The sequence below is a fragment of the Macaca nemestrina genome, chromosome 18, assembly GCF_043159975.1.
Source record: "Macaca nemestrina isolate mMacNem1 chromosome 18, mMacNem.hap1, whole genome shotgun sequence".
Lineage (NCBI taxonomy): Eukaryota > Metazoa > Chordata > Mammalia > Primates > Cercopithecidae > Macaca > Macaca nemestrina.
Genome location: NC_092142.1, coordinates 55,146,180 through 55,168,291, shown reverse-complemented (window position 1 = coordinate 55,168,291; position 22,112 = coordinate 55,146,180). Strand labels below are relative to the sequence as shown.

Below are 22,112 nucleotides of genomic sequence, written 5' to 3'. Positions count from 1 at the left end.
TTTCTCTTTCTTGGCTCCTGCCAGAGACACTTAGAGTAACATTATCTCTATCTTAAGCTATAGAAGTCTCCTTTTGAACTCTCATTATACGCCATTGTCACTCCTTTCCTCTTCTCCTCTCACTTCTACACAGATTCTGAGATCACAGGCTGACCATATTATCCACTCTTGGGTACATGGCTTTGACCTGCAAGGTCCCCTTTCTGTTCCACACTCTGGCCACAGCAGACACTCTACAAAACCAGTCCTGTACTCATTATTCTAAATATATACCAGGCTTTTGGCTTGGGGACAGTGCATATATTACACCTCTCCATTGATTCTTGCTCAGTCCTCACAGATTGACTATTATCATTTCTGTAGAGCCCATAATTGTCCCCCAACTTAGAAGTGGTCTCCCGGTCCTTAGAACTTAGAACAAGTACTTGCTATAGGTCTATAGAGGTTCTACCTCCCTTAACAAACTTCTTAACTTCTTAACAACCATGTACTCGACTTCTTTTTTTTTTTTTGGAGACAGGGTCTTGCTCTGTCACCCAGGTTGGAGTACAGTGGCATGCTCACAGCTCACTGCAACCTTGACCTCATGGGCTCAAGTGATCCTCAACCTCCCTCGTAGCTCCTACAGGCATGTACCACCATGCCTGGCTAATTTTTGTACTTTTTATAGAGATAGGGTTCTGCCATGTTGCCCAGGCTGGTGTCGAACTCCTGGGCTCAAGTGATCCACCTGCCTTGGCCTCCCAAAGTGCTGGGATTATAGGTGTGAGCCACCACACCACTGGACCTCTTTTTATCCCCCAAAGCATTTAACAGAGTTCCTTGCCCAGTGCAGAAACTCCGTTGGACCTGCTTGAATAACTGTTGGCTGGTTGGTGGAGTTGGAGTCAGGGGCTCAAGACTTAATAAAAAAGGTTATGTCTTCATAATCCAGAAATGCTTAATCCCCAAGTGTCATTGTTAGTCCTCGGTAAATCAGTCAGCCACACATCTTTCTCTAGTTACAGCCATTCTAAGGCTTCTTTAAGCCTAGTTGTTAATGCCTAGTTGTTTTGAGAATGCAACTTTTTAGAAATCTGGTGTGACACAGTTTTGAACTTAAAGTCAATTACAATTAATTTTACTCTTTTTTTTTTTTTTGGTGGCAGAAACTGACAGTCCAAGATGGACAAGCAAAACAATTTACAAACTTTAAAAAATTCAAATAAAAGTTTAAGGATGTTAAAGAAAGGTAGGAAGAGTAAAGGAGCCTGGAGTTTTCACTCATTCACTCACCCAATAGCAAACGTATCCGTGAAGCTTGATTTCCTGCATTTCAGGAGGAAACAGTCGTTATTTAGTTTATGCAAAATTCTGTATAGCCCTCTGCTAGAGCCTTATGCTTCTAAAATTCTGTTTGCTAAAATAGTGTTCAGAAGTAGATTGTGTTCACAAACCAAACTCTATGTTTCCATAAGATCAAATTCCCTGCGACAAATTTTATCCCCAAATTCGGGGAAAAAATGAGAAGAATGCAAAGATTAATCCTTGGAGACCCTTAAATAAGCCTTTCTTTCCCTATTTTCTGTTTGCTTTTTAAGTTTTGTATTTAGAGAATAATAGGTGAACCCTTCCGTGGCTAATTAAGACACATGTAAATTGAAACCAATGTTCGGGCCAGTAATTAAAGTGAGGTACTCTCTGGGTAATATTTACTTTCTAGCTCCCAGATTGTGAGTTCAGTTCCTCTTCAAGCTGCACTTTTTTTTTCTTTCTTCCTTTTCTTTTTTTTTTTTTTTTTTTTTTTTTTGAGACGGAGTCTCGCTCTGTCACCCAGGCTGGAGTGCTGTGGCCGGATCTCAGCTCACTGCAAGCTCCGCCTCCCGGGTTCACGCCATTCTCCTGCCTCAGCCTCCTGAGTAGCTGGGACTACAGGCGCCCGCCACCTCACCCGGCTAGTTTTTTGTATTTTTTAGTAGAGACAGGGTTTCACCGTGTTAGCCAGGATGGTCTCGATCTCCTGACCTCGTGATCCGCCCGTCTCGGCCTCCCAAAGTGCTGGGATTACAGGCTTGAGCCACCGCGCCCGGCCCTTTTCTTTTTTTTTTTTAATCACCGAGATTAAAGCAGCTTGAATTTACAATAGCATCTTGTGAAAGGAGAGGGGGGAAAAGCTGCAGTGGTTTTAGTAAATAATGCACTTTGATGTCTCCAACTTGAAATCCATATTTTGAGAGCCCTGATGCATCTAAATAATATTTGGGATAAAATTTTAAGTCCCAAAGCAGTGCCATTTGCAGAAAAAAATGCCTGTGGAAAGTGAATGTTAATATTCCTCTCACATCTCCCCACTCTGTCGAACAATCAAGTGCTTCCATTCTTCTCTGTGAAACTTGTATAGTGTACGTGCCACATGACCATGACGTGTCCACTCTTCTTTTGGCTGCTGACCACCAAGTTGTTTATAGCTGGTAAGCCTGGCTTGAGGTTTGGGCCATTCCTTTATTTTGGGTAAGAAAAAGATAGGAGAAAAAGACTTCTTAGGAACACCTTGTTTTCTATAAAACAGTGGAGCCATTTCAAGAGCCCTTCTTTTGACCATTGGAAAGGACAGTGAGGTCTAGGTGTAGTTAAGGATTTATGTCTATAGGCTGGACTCTGTTGGTCCCTCCAGTTTGCTTTCAGGTTCATCTGCTGTGGTACTGCTTTGGAAATTTCACAGACCTTTGACCATATTCACGAGCTCCTGGGCAGCAAGAAGCTTTGAAATCCAATAAACGTCCAAATCCAAGAATAGATTTCAAAAATTACTTTTCTGCTAAAATCTCAAGACAAAATTCCTTTTGTTCCTGCTGTGGAGGCCCTTAGGTCGTACAGGGCATTTGTATCCAACAGGATCTCAGGAGCTCTTATTTCTTCTGCTATCACATTGTGTTTGTGATGTCATGAGTGGTTACCATGGAGGTAATTATCATGATGTGGGAGATGTGTGAATTCAGGTGTGGAGAAACTTAGCAGCGAGAGATGGGTTTTTGAGAAAAAAAGACAAATCCCCTTTCATTCCGACTTCCTTAGTAACAAAAGGGTGAAGCAGAAAAAAAAGGGAATGTAAATGCAATGACTGAAATTTAGCTTTTGAACAGCATGTCTTTTATGCTTTGCATGACATATTGGAAAGTCTTTTATTTATTTGTTTTTTAAAAAATTACATTTTGATCACATATCTTGGAGGATGGTGTTAAAAATAAATGTTATGTTCTTTCCTGGAGGAAAAAAAATGGCTTGTGATAGCAGAAGAGAATTCTGTATTATGAAGTCCAAGGAGAATAGGAAAATCTTTTGAATGATACACCAGGAAGCTTAAAGGTGACATGTTTTCACCCAGCTGGAAAAAAAAAGCTGCTGCAATCTGCAAAACACTACAAAAATAAGATGCAACCAAGCTAACAATGCAGCCAGACTGGCTTGCTGCTGGCATTTGACAAGCTAGGGAAATGAGACTGCAAAAATCCACAGGGAATTCTTTTCCCCTTCATGTAAATGAAGCACTGTACATATCTTTCCTGGGACCAGGGGCAGTGAGGGTGAGGACCCGGGTGCTGCTGAGCAAGTACTTTAAGGAAATGATCCAGAATCCCCTGCCTCTGGCTTGGAATAATCAATGTCACTACTGCTTGTTTGGAAGCATTGTCTTTTCTTGGAAAGGACCCAGGGCTGGCAAACTCAAGTAGTCAGCGTGGTGACTGGTGAGAGAGGGACTCTGCCGAGGCAAGTGCAGGGAGGCTGAGTGCCCTTGAGCATCAGATTCTGATTGAAAGACCTGGGTTCAAGTCACAGCTTTGCCCCCGTGGATTTTTTCTTTGACCTTCACCACGGTCCTTAATTGCCCTGCTTTCTTATCCTATTAATCAAAGGAGACTATTGTAACAATAAATATATTGGACATAAAACATACATTTTTATGCAGACTACAAATGCAAGGGATTGGACCTTATTAGGGGTTCTGTGTCAGCACAAAGATATTTAGTTGTTTTCTTGTTACGTGGTATCTTTCATGACCTTCAGGGTGAAAGTGGGCACTTTCTTTGGTGACAATTGATCCTGGCAGCCAACGCTCCATGGCACTACTTTGGTGAAAGGAGGATAATGACCCTAGGCGGGGTCAATTCCTGCAAGGTCAGGTGCAAACTCCTTAGCTTGGTGTTTGAGGCCTTCCCTGATTACTCCCCAACTAAGCTTCCCAATCTCATTTCCTTACTCCATCAAGTGTACCCTTTGCCTTGGTCAAATCTGATTTGTCACTGGATATACCTCTGGCATTCCTTGTAGTAGTTTCTTCTGTTCTTACCCAATCAATTCTAGCTAGTCTCTGTTCATCCATCCTATATGGATCCCTCCTTGTTATCAGCACTTGCTACTCCTGTCATATATGTGTTGTGCAGGTTGTGCACTGCACAAAGATGTCAGGTCAGTGTAGGGGGACATGGGCTTAAATCCAGAATCCAGCCCAGTCATATATCCTGCTGACTGAGGTGCTGTGTCTGCCTAGTGGAAAGGTACCTTTTTCTAATTAGAAAAAGGCACTGGAGAGGGTAGCGGTGGCTCTGTGTGTATTGACAGAGTGAACTTTTCATCTATGTTTGTTCTATATTTTCTTGAAATTATATGCTCCTTGAGGACTGAGGCTTTGATTTTTTGTAGATATTGAGCATGAAATACACATAACTTTGTTTTGACTTATAATGAGCACAGCGAGTTCTGAGTAAGAGATGGTACTGGAAGCTCCTTGAGGACCGAGCTTACCCATTTCTCTACCTGCCAATCCATCCCCCTTAAATTCCCTGAGTGCTTGCTTATCTGTAGTAACAGTGGGGAAACATCAATACCATTCTTTTTAAAAAATTCTTCAATGCCTATCTTGGTTTCTATGTGGAAGTGAGATAGTTTCCCCTCTGAGGACTCTGAGACTGGGTTTTAGATGAGGCTCTTGGGTCTGGGCCAGCATTTTCACCTCTTTCTCGAACAACATTGTACTGGGGCTTTGTGGTGGGTCAGAAAAGTGGGCCTGTAAAACTTACTGCTCACAAAAGGGTCAGGCCGTGCTCTGTGTGCTGAGGACATCAGGAGGAGAGCCATGTGTCTGTGTCCTCACGGAGTTCCTGGATCATAAGTGGGGAAAACAGACATGTAAGCGAGTGGCCATAAAACAATATATAAGAGGCACTATAGCAGCAAGAGCTCATACAGAGGCCTATGGGGTCACTGTGAGGCAGCAGAGACCTGTCTCCCTGCATGGGGGCAGGTACAGGTGGAGTGACTGGAAAGAGGAGGTGGCTTTAAGTGTGATATAAAGAAATCTGGTTCATGTCCATATCTTCCATTGCAGTCTGTGTGCAGATGACTCTCAAAATGTGTGTCTCCATCCCAGACCCATCCGCCACTGTTATTTCCACTTGGGAGCGTTAAAGGCTCCCTAGACCCATTCTGTCCCAAACAGACCTCAGGATCTTTTCACCCAAATCCAATCATCTGCTGGTGCTCCATCTTTCCAGATGGCACCACCCATCCATCTACTTTGGTAAACTGACTTGGTCAGTTCATTTGTTCCGTTCTCAGCTCCCAGTCCAAGTTGGCATCCGTGTGTCTTGCCTGGACTGGAGGCAATACCTACCTCCTCAATGGACCTCCCACATCCACCCTGAGCCCTCCAGCCCCTTCTCACTGCAGCTGGAATCTGCTCACGTCACACAGTCCCCAAACTACCTCCCTCCCAATGCTTAAAACCTCTTAATGCCTTCTAATTTCTCTTAGGATAAAGACTCAAATCCTCAGCAGGGCATCTAAGGCCTCTCATCATCTGGCCCCTGGAGACCTTCCCAGTGCCCCCAGCCCTGTCCCGAGTGGCAGCAGTCTGCTCACAGGCCCCCAGCCCAGGCAGCCCCTCAGCCTGGAAAGCTTTCTCCTATTGCTGCCACTCTCCTCTCCCACCCCCGTTACCTAATTCATCCTTTCTCATTTTTCAGGTGTAAGCTCAAATATCACTTCTTCAGGGAAACCTCCCTGGATCCCCCTGACTGCTTCAGCCCTTCTGCCTAGTACATCTCAGAGCACATTTCCTTATCAATTATCACGGTTTGTAGTCACACATTTATTTTTGTGGTTATCTGACTGATGTCTGTTTTCCCTGGAAGGTTGGGAGCTCCAGGATCCTGGCTGGGTTTGCCTTTGCTACATTTCCAGTGCCCAGTGCAGGGCTCCATGCACCTTAGACTCTCAAGTAAACATGCATTGAATGAATAGATACATGAGGGTTGTTTAGGAACAGAGAGCCACTCCTTGGGGCTGCCATGTTGGTTATGTGAGAGGAAGCAGGTAGAGGTGAGGTTGGGAACAAGCCTGTGGCTGAGATGGTGCCCTCTGGGTACAGGGGCACTGTGCAGCCTGCAACCCAGGACATGACTGGCCAAGAGCTGTGTTTTAGAGCAGAAGCTCTGAGAGGCGTGTGGGGTGGAGGTGTGGAGGGTAACGCGTCTTGGGACCAGGGAGACACATTAGGAGGCATCTGATGCAGATGATGGGAATCAGGACAGTGAATGAGAATGGAGCAATGGGAACAAATGCATTTAAGTATTCTCTATTTCCATTTTCCCCCTCCTGGAAGGGCAGCAAGGGATCAAGGAACTTTACATTATTTTAACATTTTTAACCTGCCTGACTTGAACCTCACCAATGGGCAGAGGAAAAATCAGAGGGGATTTGGAGTCAGTGGAGTAGTGGGCAGTTGGAGAGTCACAAATCTGTGGTTTTTTTCCTTTCTCAGGCAAAAGTGGCCTGTGGAAGGTTGGGAGGTATCTGAGTCCATTTGGGCTGCTATAACTAAGTATCTTGGACCGAGTGACTTATGAATGGCAGACACCTATTTCTCACAGTTCTGGAGGCTGGGAAGTCTGAGAGCATGATCAGGTTCTGGTGAGGGCTTCTCTGGGTTGCAAGCAGTTGACTCTCATTGTATCCTCACCTGGCAGAAAGAGAGCAAGCTAGCTCTCTGACCCCTTCTTCGAAGGGCATTAATCTCATTCATGAAGGCTCCACCCTCATGACCTGAATACCTCCCAAAGAGGTCCTGCCTCCAAACACCATCACATTGGGGGTTAGATTTCAGCATATAAATTTGGAGGGGACACAGACATTCAGTGCAGAACAGTAGGAGAGGGTGCTTTCAGGACATGCTGCCCTGACCTGATGGTGAGTTGGTGTGTGAGAGGCTGTGACATCCAAGGAAATTCCTCTTGGGTTGGACATTTCTGGTCCTCCTAACCTGATCTGAGATGTCCATCATGGTGGCTGGTCTTCCCTGAGATCCCCTGAGTGTCTCAGAATATTTCGAGAGGCTGATAGTACCAAGGGCAAAGTGGGCTTGGGACCAGGGAGATACATTGTGCATAAGGACGAATATTTGCCTCACCCTAGGTTTGGAGCCACACCTATTTTCCTATTCTTTTTAATGCTTCCTATAGTCTGAATGACAAAGATAACACTAGGGTAATATAATCGCTGAATTGGACAGAATGTAAAACTTGATGCTACTAAATTTCAGCTTTTCAAGGATATGTGTTTTATATATCTAGCACCCTCTTCTAGAATGTGACCGATATAATAATACTGCTGTGTTAATAGTGTTCATGGCTAATGTAGCTTATGTCGTTTGACATTTTAACTACAAGTCGAGCTGCTACATTTGGCTGTGCAAGTTGCGAATTGCCTAGGTCTGGTGAGCTCAGTTCATGTAGACTCCTGTGGGCATGGCACCCCCCGGAGTTGTGCAAGGTGGCAACCCTGCCCATGGATTGTGCAAGGTGGGCATTAGCCTTATTTTGCTGGCTTAGAATAGCAAATGACTTATTCAGTGTCATATGACAATTAAATACTGGCACTGCTGCTAGGGCCCAGCTTTAGGATCCAAGTCTAGTTTTTTGTTTGTTTGTTTGTCTGTCTGTGTTTCTAGAGACAGGGTCTTTCTCTGTCACTCAGGCTAGAGTGCAGTGGCATGATCATAGCTCACTGCAGCATCAACCTCCTGGGTTCAAGCCATCTTCCAACCTCACAGCCACCTGGGTAGCTGTGACTATGGGTACCCACCCCAAACCCCGGTAATTTTCATTTATTTAATTCTTATGTAGACGAGGTCTTATTATGTTGCCCAAGTTGGTTTTGAACTCATGGTCTCAAGTGATCCTCCCACCTTGGCTTCCCATAGTGCTGGGCTTTCAAGTGTGAACCATCACACTTGGCCCTAAAAGCAGTCTTAATTTTTCTGTACCTCTTTGCCTCCTGGCTGATGGGTGAGTGAGTACCTGAGTGAATAGGGTAAAGATGAAGCCTCATTTCAGGAGTGAGATATACACACATGATATGATTTATTTTGTAGGCCCCTGAGCTCCACTGGTAGAACCAGCTGCCCTAATCTGCAGCCCTTTACCCAGACCTTACCCATTCTCAGATGACATGGCCTTGGGTGTCTCTGCACCTCCCTTCCTGAACCCCTTGCATCTTCCTGGTTACTCCTTTGCCTGTCCTGTTCCCTCAGGTCCTCGCTTCCAGCTACTAACAGGTTTTCCTCTCCCACAAAGTGTGCATTAATAAAGTAGAAAATTATAATTTCAATAGGGAGGTATGAAAGATAAAACCGCCTTTACAACACAAAGGAATTAGTCTATAAGGGTGGAATTCCTGGCTGGGTTGGAGAGTCATGAATCTATGAATTTATGTGGGAGAGCAGGAAAGAACCATGCAAATCACATAATGCAGATGACGAAATAGAGGTCCCAGAGAGTTAGTGGGACTGCTGGGTGCTAGAATCCACAGTTTTTCCATTATATTAGGTTAGGGCAAAAGTAATTGTGGTTTTTGCTAATACTTTTAATGGCAAAAACCACAATTACTTTTGCACCAACCTAATATCATATTTTCTTGATCCATTTTAAGTTGGGATCTTCCCTGACATTTTTTTCATCTTACCTGGCTGAGCATAGCCCTGCATTTTGACCATGTATGAAGGGGGAGAGGCAGTTTGGCCAACAGTGTCCTGGACTCTGGCGTGACCCGGGATCCATACTTTTAAATGCCATTATGAAATGCAGTCCATTGGAGAGCTCAGCCTCTTCCCATCAGACTAATGCAGCTGCGGTGGAGAGGCGGGGTAGTGGCTGGCTGCCTGGCAATCGCCTGGAGCCCAGCAGAGGGATTACGCCCGCCCAGGCAGCCTCATCACCGTAATAAAATGGGAGTTATGCTTATCGACTCATCAGGACTGCCCATTTAGACGATTACCCCATTTCCAATCCCATTTCTAGAGAAAAGAGGATTGCTGGACACTTCCTCCCACCCCCACCCCTGGCAGGGCTGTGTTTAGCGGTGGCTTCTGGAGGGGACATGGTGGAGACAGGCACTCAGCAGACTGAGAGTTTTACCCTCTTTGTCTTCCAGAGCTGACAAGCCATAGCAGGACGGCCATCCCCTGAGAGATAGGAGAGGAGGAGAAACAGCCCGACAGGGGCCTGGAGCAGCTGGCTGGCGTCAGTAATTTCCTGCAGGAGACTCTGCCGGCCGAGCACACGTCACCCTTTTGTTGATCCTCTGTATTCTCCCTTGTGCTACTAAAATACGCTAATGTAACTCCTGGGCTGTGCTGAGCTAAATGCAGTTATTTAACTTCATCGCTATGGAACCCAGGTCTAAAGCAGCAACATCTATTTGGAACAAGGTGGGGAGGAGGTAAGCCCCAAACATCCCTGAGCAGCAGGAATACACATTACAAAGTTTCTCTTTCCACACGGAAGAGTCTTCTGGGCCCTTGCTTGAGACCCCTGACTTTTACTTAACACATAGGTCTAGTTTGCTTGGTGAACTGCTTTCTGACACCTGAACAGACTGGAAGCAGGGAACTGAAGGTGAGAAAAGACTGCCACAAACAGGAGCCAAGAGCTAAGAGCCAAGCCAGGGAGGTGACATTCATGGTGACAACTGTGGATGGGAATCCTGCCCTAAGTGGGATATTGGATGAATGAATGGCTCCTAAGGCCCCTTCCAACATTTCAGTTCATGGCTCTGAGTATCCTTGGTTTGACTGTGATGGTGAAGGCAGAGAAGAGGGAGAGGGAGACCTCCGCGGAGAGCTGGTGGCCAGCAGGAAGTGTGGCCCTGTGTTTTAGTACTCAGGAGTACTTGCCTGCTTTTACTGGAGTCCTCCAGGCTCAATATGTGCTCTTGACCCCCGACTTCATTTTGTTTTTGGCCAACAAGGGCGAATTTATGCTCTTCTTCATGGAGGTGGATGTTTCTGGAAGAAGTTTTGTGATGTCCTTTGCAGGGACATAGATGGATTTGGAAGCCCTTATCCTCAGCAAACTAATGCAGGAACAGAAAACCAAACACTGCATGTTCTTACTTATACGTGGGAGCTGAACGATGAGAACACTTGGACACATACAGGAAAATGACACACACTGGGGCGTGTCGGGGCCGAGGGGTGGTGGGGAGAGGGAGAGAAGCAGGAAGAATGGCTAAGGATGCTGTGCTTAATATCTAGGTGATAGGATGATCTGTGCAGCAAACCACCATGGCACACATTTACCTATGTAACAAACCTGGATATCCTGCAAGTGTATCCCAAACTTAAAAGTTGAAAAAAAAAAGAAAAGAAAAGTTTTGTGAAGTCTGGAGGTGTAATGGACAGACACGGGCCTAGGGTGACGCAGGCCCATGTTCAGATCCTTGCTTCCCCACTGAGCTAGTGGGGAGACTGGCTAAATCACCGAGCCTCAGTTCCTCACCTGTACATCTGCTGTAGAAGTGGCACATCATGTGCCGTCCCGGCTGTGACCTTCGGTAGCTCATCACTGCCCTTCTTACTGTTCTCAGGGTAAACCCCTTTCAAGGCAGAGTTGCCAAGACACCCAGTAAAATTTGAATTTCAGATAAACACTGAATAATTTTTTAGTATAATGATGCTTCAAATACTGCATGGGATATACTTAACACTAAAAAAAAATCATTGTTTATCTGAAATTCAGATTTAACTGGGCAACCTGCATTTTTAAATAAACTTTTAATTTTAGAATCATTTTAGATTTACAGAAAAAAATATAAAGATAGTACAGAGTTACCACACACCCCGCACCCGGTTTCCCCTATAACTAGTATCTTACGTCAAGTTGGTGCAGTGGCGCACGTTTGTAATCCTAGCTGCTCAGGAGGCTGAGGTGGGAGGATCACTTGAGCCCAGGAATTCGAGGCTGCAGTGAGCCATGATTGTGCCATTGCACTCCAGCCTGAGTGACAGAGTAAGACGCCATCTCTAAAAAAAAAAAAAAAAAAAAAAAAAGCTTATGCCAGTATGATACATTTGTCACAATTAATGAACTAAGATTTATATATTATCTTTAACTAAAGTCCATACTTCATTAGATTTCCTTAGTTTTCCCCCAATGTCCTTTTCTATTCCAGGATCCTGTCCAGGACACCATATCACATTTAGTTGTCAAGTGTCCTTAGTTCCTCTTGGCTGTGACAGTTTTTAAGACTTCTCTTGTTTTTGATGACCTTGACCGTTCTGAGGAGCACTGGTCTTGGGTTTTGTAGAATGCCCCTCACTTCAGCCTGTCGGATGTTTTTCTCGTGATTAGGCTGGGGTATTGTTTTTTTGGGAGGAAGACCACAGAGGTCAAGAGCCATTCTCAGCACATCTCATTAAGGGTCTGTACTGTCCATATGACTTACCACTGTCGATGCAGACCTTGATCACCTGGCTAAGGTAGTGTTCATCAGGTTTAGCAACTGTATTTTCATTTGCTAAATCTGTAACTCGATTCCAGGCCTGTCAGTCTTTCATGCTCAGACCTTTGCTTACTGCTGCAGCCATTTTTCTGCTCCAACCATAGTGAACTGCTAATAATTCCTCTAATGAACTACTCTCTGTCTCTCTTACTGCCAGGCCTTAGGGCTTGCTCTTTCCTTCACCTGAAATGTTCCACTCCCCCACAACCTCCCATCCACACCTCCCCTTCACCCGATTAACTTACTTTTCAGTTGGGCTTCAGTGTTCTGCTTAGGTCTCACTCCTTCCGGGAAGATTTCTTGCACCTTCCTCTGCCGAGACCAGATTAGGTGTTACCTCTCTGCCCTGGTCCTACTCTGTTGTGATATTTACCACCCTGTGGTTGTGATCTGTTTGCTTGTCTCCCTGACCCCAGTGCATCCCTGACATCTTACGCAGTTTCTTGTTGCAACTCAATAAATAATTGCTGAATAAATGAATGGTTATACCAGGCACTTCAGGTAAGGCCTTTAATACACTACCTGCCTTGTAAACAGTGGATGCTCAGTAAATGCTTGTCTTTTTCAATGTAGGAAAAATAATCTTCCCTGGATCTGAGCAACTGTATTAAGTTTGTGCTTGTCCGACACCTGCAACACATGCCCCTACCTGGAGAAGAGAGTCTGGAACAATTGGTCTCCTAGGATTCCCTGAAAGTCACAGTTACCTGCATCAAAGTATCAAGGAGGCCACTTAATGACAGAAATGTTAGGGTAAGTAGGCTACTTTCCATCAATTTGCAGATTAAAAATGCATCTTTCTCCCAGTGGAGAAACTGAATTATGAACCCCTTTGCCAAGATTTCCATAGTTGGGCGCCCTGACCCATTGTTTTTTAGTGAAAGAGACAAAGGGACCCACCTCCTTCTCTTTTTGCTGACCACATGCCACACACATGTAAAGGACATGTGTACCTATTGTTCCTTGTCCTTGATGATGAGTACACTTGTACATTGATGTATTTATTAGTGTTTTGCTTTTCACTAATCCGGCATAGTTGTGACCCCACCCCTGAGACCTAAAGGAAGGAGACACCTCACAGGGGGTCTCAGGAATCTCTGATGAACCTTAGGACTAATTATAATGTCTTTCATTTATTATTACTTTATGCCAGCTATTTTATCTACCTCACCTCTAATCATCTCAATGACCTTGCACGTTAAGAATTATTCATCCCATATTACAAATGAGAAACCTAAGGTGTGGGTGCTTAAGAAATTTTCCCAAAGTTTTTTTGTGGTGGAGCCAGCTTGGAGCTAGGGCAATAGACTTCAGAGTCTCAGCTCCATCCTCTCCATGGTTTAGAAGGTTCTATAAGAGACAACCAGCATCCCCCAAGGGCTTGTGCTCATTGGAATGGATCTCAGGTCCACTCCTTCCTTTGTATCCCCAGGTCACCTCACTAGAGCAGACCTCCATCAGTCGGTGTTTACCCACCTTCCAGAGCCTCCTTCCTGGACTCTTGCCCTCGGATTCCCCACCCATAGAACTCTCACACTGCCATCGCCCAACTCAGGATCCCAAGAATGCCCATTTTCAGCCTTATAAATCCTTTACCTTGCTTTACCTTATAAATAAGGTAAATCCTTTACCTTTACCTTATAAATAAGGTAAATCCTTTACCTTTACCTTATAAATCCTTTACCTTACCAAGACCCTATAGTCTATTTATTTTCCAAACCTTCTCTCCAAGCATCAGATTCCTCATGAAACTTACACTGACTAGTCCGCCACCCACCTCCCTCTCCTTGGATCTTCATGGCACCTAGGTATGCAAAGCATAAAGTAATGTAGAATGCCCTTCTGGCTTATGTGGAACCACAGGGGAGTCCCCTGCATTTCTAATATGGTTTCCCCATCTGGAATGACACCTCCTGAAGGACAAAAACCTCTTGTTAAAAGAGTCAACTTTATTGAGGTATAACATACATACACCAAAATGCGCCTGTTTTTTTAAGTGTTCATTTTGATAAGGTTTGACAGATGTATACACCCATGTAACCACCATCACAACCAAGATATAGAACATTTCTATCACCCCAGAAATACCTCTGAGCCCCTTTGTAGTAAATTCTTCCACCCCCCGACCCAGGCAGCCGCTTGCTGGATTTCTATTCATATAGATTAGTTTTGCCTGCCCTTGAACTCCACAAAAGTGCAGTCATAAAGGTTGTAGTCTTTTGTGTCAGTCTATTTTGGTTAGCATGATGTTTTAAAGATTCCTCCTTACTGTTTATTATTTTTTTGTTGCTGAGTGGTATTCTATGATAGAGACTATACTACAACTTGATTGTCCATGTTGACTAAATTTGGGGCTGTTTCACATTTTTGGCTATTGTGAATAAAGTAGCTATGAATGTTTACACACAAGCCTTTTGTGAATGTGTTTTCATTTCTCTTATTTGCATACCTCCGAGTGAAACTTTTAGGTCATATAGTAAATATAAGATGTTCAACTTTGACACTGCCAAACTGTTTTCCAAAGTGATGATTCCATTTCACACCCCTATCAGCAGTGTATGAAAGTTCCAGTTGTTTCGCATCCTCACCAACTCTCAATGCTGTCAGTGTTTTAAATTTTAGTGGGTATGTAGTCACATCTCATTATGGTTTTACTTTGCATTTCCCTGATGATGTGCTCACTGGACACTTGTGTATTTTCTTTTCGAAATGTCTGCTGAAAAATTTATCTTTAAAATTTTCAATTTGTCTTTTTAATTATTGCATTATGAGTTCTTTTTATATTTGTATATAAGTCCTACCAGATATATGTATGAGTATTTTCTTCTGGACTGTGGATTGTCTTTTCACTTTCTTAGTGTCTTTTCACTTGTCTTTTGAAGACAAGAAGTTTTAAATTTTGATGCAATTCAATTTATCAATTTTAATCAATTTTTTTCTTTATGGTTAGTATATTTTCTGTCCTGTCTATGAAATCTTTATCTGCCCCCTGTAATCCCAACACTTTGGGAGGCTGAGGCAAGCGGATCACGAGGTCAGGAGTTCGATACCAGTCTGACCAACATGGTGAAACCCTGTCTCTACTAAAAATACAAAAATTAGGTGGGCATGGTGGCATGCGCCTGTAATCCCAAGTACTCAGGAGGCTGAGTCAGGAGAATTACTGAACCCGGGAGGCAGAGGTTGCATTGAGCCAAGATTGCACCATTGCACTCCAGCCTGGGTGACAGACTGAGACTCCATCTCAAAAAAAGAGAAATGTTTCCCTTTATCTCTGATGATATTCCTTGCCTTGAAGTCTATTTTGATATGAATATAGCTCTTCCAGCTATAGTGTGTGCATGGTGTATCATTTCCCTATACTTTTACCTTTAAACTATGTTTGTATATATAATGTTAATTTCTTGAGTAATATAGCTGGGTCTTACTTTTTTGTCCAGTTTGACAATTTCTGCATTATAATTTCTTCATTTAGTCCACTTACCTGTAATGCAATTATTGAAATGGTTGGCTTTAAGTCTACTAACTTGCTATTTGTTTCATTTATTTTTTGTTCTTTTCCTGTCTTTTCTTGAATGATAATAATTGAATGTTTTTTGTATTCCATTTTATTTTACTATTTTTCATTTTATTATTAATACATTTTATTGTTTATATTACTATTATTTCATTTTATTTCTTCTTTTTCTGTGTGTGTTTATTCTAGGGATTGCAATATGTGTCTTTAACTACCAAAGTATATCTCCAAAAACTATGCTACTTTACATATTAGACCCTTAAAACAGTATGCTTCCATTTCTCCTGTCATGCTGTGTGCTATTATTGTTACATATTTAATTTCTACATATGTTATAAATCCCACAATACATTGTTATTATCTTTGCTTTAGACAATGATCACTTAAAGGAATTTTGTTTTTTTGTTTTTTGAGACGGAGTCTTGCTCTGTCGCCCAGGCTGGAGTGCAGTGGCCGGATCTCAGCTCACTGCAAGCTCCGCCTCCCGGGTTCAAGCCATTCTCCTGCCTCAGCCTCCCGAGTAGCTGGGACTACAGGCGCCCGCCACCTCACCTGGCTAGTTTTTTGTATTTTTTAGTAGAGACGGGGTTTCACCGTGTTAGCCAGGATGGTCTCGATCTCCTGACCTCGTGATCCACCCGTCTTGGCCTCCCGAAGTGCTGGGATTACAGGCTTGAGCCACCGCGCCCGGCCGGATTTTTTTAAATGAGACACAAAACGTCATTGTGGCCCTCCAGTTAGAGTAGGGGATTATGTGGGCTAGGTTAATCAATGGAGTTTCAGCTCAGTTCCAATTTACAGTGGGTCCAGTAGGTCCCTGGACCTATCCTGTAGGTATTTTCCCAGTTCTAGAATGCATAATTAGAATAGGCATAATTGGAATAGACATGGCTGGCAGAATTTCCACATTGGTCCCCCAACCTGTGGGAGTGAAGGATATTATGGTGGGAAAAGCCAAATGGAAGCCATTAGAGCTGCCTCTACCTAGGAAAATAGTAAATCAAAAACAATATCACATCCTTGGAGAGTTTACAGATATTAGTGCCACCATCAAGGACTTGAAAGATGCAGGGGTGGTGACTCTCATCACATCCCCATTCAAGTGTCCTATTTGGCCTGTGCAGAAGACAGATGGATCTTGGAGAATGACAGTGGATTATTGTAAGCTTAATAAAGTGGTGATTTCAATTGCAGCTGCTGTACCAGATGTAGCTTCCTTACTTAAGCAAATTAACACATATCCTGGTACCTGGTATGCAACTATTGATCTAGCATATGGCTTTTTCTCCATACCTGTCCATAAGGCCCACCAGAAGCAGTTTGCCCTCAGCTGACAAGGTTAGTAATACACCTTCACTGTCCTACCTCATGGGTATGTCAACTCTCCAGCTGTATGTCATAATCTAGCTCCCACGGATCTTGATTGCTTTTACCTTCCACAAGCTATCACACTGGTCCATTACGTTGATGACATTAAGCTGACTGGACCTAGTGAATGAGAAGTAGCAACCACTGTGGACTTATTGGTAAAATATTTGCATAACAGAGGGTGGGAAATAAATCCAAATAAAATTCAGGTGTCTTCTACTTCAGTGAAGTTCTGGGGGTATAGTGATGTGGGGCTGTCGGGATATCCCTTCTAAGGTGAAGGATAAGTTGTATCTGGTCCTCCCTACAACCAGGAAATAGTCACAACACCTAGTGGGCCTATTTGGATTGTGGAGGCAACACATTCCTCATTTGGATGTGCTGCTCTGGTCCCTTGATGAGGTGACTGAAAAGCTACTAGTTTTAAGTGGGGCCCAGAACGGGGGAAGGCTCTGCAACAGATCCAGGCTGCTGCACAAGCTGCTCTGGTTCTTGGACCACATGATCCAGCAGATTCCATGGTGCTTGAGGTGTCAGTGGCAGATAGGGATGCTGTCTGGAGCATTGGCAGGTCCCTATAGGTGAACCACAAAGGAGGCCTTGAGGGTTTGGAGCGAGGTCCTGCTTGCATCTGCAGATGACTACCTTTTTTTTTTTTTTTTTTTTTTTGAGATGGAGTTTCTCTCTTGTTGCCCAGGCTGGAGTGCAGTGGCACAATGTCAGCTCACCACTCACCACAACCTCCGTCTCTTGGGTTCAAACGATTCCCCTGCCTCAGCCTCCTGAGTAGCTGGGATTACAGGCATTTGCCACCATGCCCAGCTAATTTTGTATTTTTAGTAGAGATGGAGTTTCTCCATGTTGGTCAGGCTGGTCTTGAACTCCCGATCCCAGGTGATCTGCCTGCCTGGGCCTCCCAAAGTGCTGGGATTACAGGCATGAGCCACCGCGCTTGGCCTACTACTCTCTTTTTGAGACACAGAAAACCTAGTCGGTCTGCTACTGGGCCTTAATATAATAGAAACTGAATGCTTGATCATGGGCCACCAAGTTTCCTTATGACCTGAGCTGCCTATCATGGAGTAGGTGTTATCTGACCCATCTAGCCACAAAGTCAGGCATGCACAGCAGCATTCCATTATCGAATGGAAGTGGTATATACGTGATTGGACTGAGCAGGCCCTGAAAGCACAAGTAAGTTAGATGAAGAGCTAACCTAGCTCCTCTCTCTCTCTCTCTTCCAGAGTGGGATGCCTTTTCTTCTGCCCTTGGGCATCAGATTCCAGGTTCTTTAGCCTTTGGACTCTGGGACTTGCACCAGTGGCTCCCCTGGGGTTCTCAGACCCAGAGCCTCAGGCTGCAGACTGCACTGTTGGCTTTCTGAATTTTGAAGCTTTTAGACTTGGACTGAGCCACGCAACTAGGTTTTCTCATTCTCCAGCCTGCAGACAGCATACCATGGGACTTTGCCTTTGTAATCATGTGAGTCAGTTCTCCCTAATAAATTCATATATATATATCCCATTGGTTCTGTCCCTCTGCAGAACCGTGACTGATACAGCCATGTCCTCTTAGTCTTTCTTTGTCTATTCAGCCTTCTTCCCGCTATGTGTGTCAGACTGAATAGTTTTCACTGTCTTGTGTTCAAGTTCACTGATATTTTATTCTGCATTATCTAATCTGATCTTAGTCCTATCCAGTTAATATTTTTATTGCAGATGCTGTATTTTGAGCTCTAGAAGTTCTATTTGGATTTTTAAAAGTAGTTTCCATTTCTCTTCTCATTTGGTTCATGTTTTCCTTTAGCTCCTTGAAACTATTATAGCTGTTTTCGATTCCTTATCTGCCAATTCCGACATCTCTGTCATTTCTGATCTGCTTGCAAAGATTGATTTTTCTGTTAGAGCTTACATTTTCCTGATTATTTTCATGCAGAACATTGTGAATGTTGTTATTGATTTTCCCACCTCAGCCTCTAGAGTCACTGGGATTACAGACGTGGGCCACCACGCCCTGGACCACGTGTAAATTCTCATAGTTGTTCAGTTTACAGCTCACTGGGAATTGTTCTTTTTCTGATAATTGTTCTCTGTGTGATCTTTTGGAGCCCTATCCTACAAATATGCAGCTTAATGTTTAGACAAATACTCTAGGGCACCCAACGAGGATGTCTGGAGCTCTTTCTCCTTGTAGCTGCTGCTTCTTTGGTACTGTGTCCCTCACATTCCAGCCACCTCAACCTCCCTTAACTTTGATCCTTGTCTCTTCATCTCAGGAAGGTTCCTATCTGATTGTGTTCCTCCTCTGTTCTGGGTTATAGGCAGAAATCCAGGGTCTCACCTCAATTGTTTATATTTTCACAAGCATGACAAGCCTGTGATATGTGTTGACAATATCTGAAAGCATTAATAGTTGTTTCATACATTTTGTTTAGCATCATAAACATTTGTAATAGCAGAACCAGTTGATACCAGTGATTTCATCATGGTCAGAAGCAGAATTCTAGGAGCCACTTTACAAACTTCTCTATTTGTCCTTTTTTAAACTATGCACTGAGCACAAAACAGAATTAGGGAAATCTCATGGGTCTGCCCACCTCTGATGTTCTGCTGATATTCTAGGACAGAACATGACATTGGGACAGGATTTTTTTTGACAGAATCAAAGCCCTAGAGAGACTGGACCTCTTCCTTTGGAAATAGACTGTCACACCTATAAGGTCTTCTCTGTCAACTCCAAGGCCAAAGACTTAATCACTGTGTCTAGAAACCATCATAACTGGTGCACATAGGGCCAAGTGTATGGTGACTCCAGTCACTGCCATGTGGTTGTCTGTCCTCAGGAGTAACTGGTCTCTGAATTTATTCTAACTACAGGTCACGAATGGCTCAGCAATCCAGCAGAAAGCCCAGGGTCAGCTGGGCCAATATGCTAACAGGAGTGAAATACATTGGATATAGAAAGATAGGGGCAAAGGATGTGGGAGATGATTACCAAACCCAGGAAGACTTCATAGCTCAAAAGTCGAACAGAGAGAAGGAAGGAGGGATGAGCATGTTGGTTCATTCATTACATAATTTGAATGCCTATAATTTACCAGGCACTGACAATTTGTGGTGTCTTCAGTGAAAGATAATGTTGGCACACATATATTTCTGTGTGATTAGGAAAGGAACCAAACAGGCCATGCCTCCCCTTGTGGTTTCCATGGCTGCATCCTTTTCTCTCTGCATCTTTGCAAGTTTCATTTTCCTCTCCTCACCCTGGTTTTACCTCCCTGTGGTCTGAATGATCTGAATGTCCAGGCTTCTCAGTTGCCCCCTAGAAACAGTGAGAGTATGTTCAGAGTTAGGGTAGGGAGAAGTTGGGTTGAATCAAAGAAGGAATCACAAGAGCTGGGTTAGACTATTTGTATTTAACTGATAGAGAAAATTCATATGTTCTGGCCGGGCACTGTGGCTTACACCTGTAATCCCAGCACTTGGAAGTCTGAGGCAGGCAGATCACCTGAGGTCAGGAGTTGGAGACCAGCCTGGCAAACATGGAGAAACCCTGTCTCTACTAAAAATACAAAAGTAGCTGGGCATGGTGGCAAATACCTGTAATCCCAGCTACTCAGGAGGCTGAGGCAGGCAAATCACTTGAACCAGGGAGGCGGAGGTTGCAGTGAGCCGAGATCACACCATTGCCCTCCAGCCTGGGCAATGAGAGCAAAACTCTGTCTCAAAAAAAAAAAAAGGAAATTCATATGTTCTTAATATACTGGCTGGAGCCTTCTGGGAAGGACCTTTGAGGCCCAGTAACATTTTATGACATCACTGGAGAGGATTTTCCAGATGCAGGCAGAACTGGATGTGCTACAGTAGAAAGCCCATGGGCTTGGGAGCCACACAGAAATTCCTGTTTTCAAATCCCCACTCTGCCACTTATTATCTGTGTGCTCTTGGACGAGTTATTTAATCTCCTCGGACCCCAGATTCCTCACCTGAAGCGGGGACGTTTTACTTCTTAGTGCCGTTAGGAAGGTCAAAAGAGGAATGTGAAAAGGGCCAACTGCTGATGCAGGATATGTGCACATTTATTGGCTCCTTCCTTGTACGGTTTTGTTCCCTTCACTCCTAAAACTACACAAGAAAGAAGATTCTTGGTGGGGGCAGGGGGTAACAGTGGTACCTGTGCAGTCTCCACTTCCTCAGTGCTTCTCAGGTGGGACAGGTGAGCCAGGGCAAGTGGCAAACCCAGGAAGCAACTTGGATTTGTCCACTGGCAGGCTTTTGGGGAAATTGAACCCAGGGATGCTTTGGTAACATCTTCCCCACTGTGTCTTCAGATCTCTGACCTTAAAAAGCACTGTCTCTTCTACTCTCTCTTTTTTAAATTATTTATTTATTTATTTATTTATTTATTATTATACTTTAAGTTCTAGGGTACATGTGCACAACGTGCAGGTTTGTTACATATGTATACATGTGCCATGTTGGTGTGCTGCACCCATTAACTCGTCATTTATGTTATACATATTTCCTAATGCTATCCCTCCCTCCTCCCCGCTCCCCACAATAGGCCCCGGTGTGTGATGTTCCCCTTCCTGTGTCGAAGTGATCTCATTATTCAATTCCCACCTATGAGTGAGAACATGCGGTGTTTGGTTTTCTGTTCTTGCAATAGTTTGCTCTTTTGACCTCTGAGGCAAGCAGATAGGTAATTACCTCCTTTTGGCCAGATAAGGAGACTGACTCTGATGTCATTTGTCCATGGTGACCAGGTCTTTCGTTATAGAGCTGCCTCACACCTTCATCAGTGCTTGGTCAGCTGCCAGCCTGCTTCCAGGAAGCTGTGGGGTCCAGACACGAAGGGTCAGATGACTATGGTCCTAGCAGAAGCCCCAAATGCTGATTTCCTCATTTTCATCTTGTTTTGAGGACCTGTGATTCAGATGTTTAGGAATCCCTTTGACTAGTTGACCATAGCTTTCACCCTCCTGTGATCCTGAATTCTGGCTGCTGTGTGGTGATCATGGATCCACTGGGGACACATGTGAGCCAATTCCTTGGCAAGAGCACAGCTCACAGAATGTCCAACTGAGGGCTGAGAGTGCTGGCTATTTTCCACCAAGGGCCATCCCTTAGTGGGTGAGATTTGCTCCTTCTGAGATGTTAACTCCCTAGCACTTCCAGTTTGCCCCAGGCATGGGTCAGCCTGCTCCTGTCACCAGGGAATTCCTTAGGCAGTAAGACACAGGTGTTTGAAGTAGGAAGCTGTCGTCATGTGTGAGGATTGCTGATGATGGTCCAGGGTAGGTCACACATTTGCAGTAACCTCCAACCTGGTTATCAACTTAATATGTAGTGTGTCTCTTTTCCTTCATTCCTTTACTTATTATTTGATAAATATTTGTCGAACATCTGTTATA

The 22,112-nt window shown here is 44.0% G+C and overlaps 2 long non-coding RNA genes across 12 annotated transcripts in view; one reads left to right on the top strand and one right to left on the bottom strand.

Annotated features, from left to right (window-relative positions):
• Positions 1–22,112, top strand: part of LOC139359884 (uncharacterized) — a 209,466-nt gene that overhangs the window by 84,906 nt on the left and 102,448 nt on the right. For 9 of the 11 annotated variants that reach the window (XR_011616488.1, XR_011616485.1, XR_011616482.1 and 6 more), the window contains 3 exons: positions 9,466–9,753; positions 12,388–12,567; positions 17,944–18,181. This is a non-coding gene — a long non-coding RNA (uncharacterized lncRNA). The remainder of the gene's footprint in view (positions 1–9,465; positions 9,754–12,387; positions 12,568–17,943; positions 18,182–22,112) is intronic. The other 2 variants (XR_011616484.1, XR_011616487.1) reach the window with 1 other exon arrangement.
• Positions 1,191–1,778, bottom strand: LOC139359885 (uncharacterized). Its single transcript, XR_011616494.1, has 2 exons — positions 1,696–1,778; positions 1,191–1,308 (listed from the first exon to the last, which is right to left on the bottom strand). It is a non-coding gene; the product is annotated as an uncharacterized lncRNA (long non-coding RNA).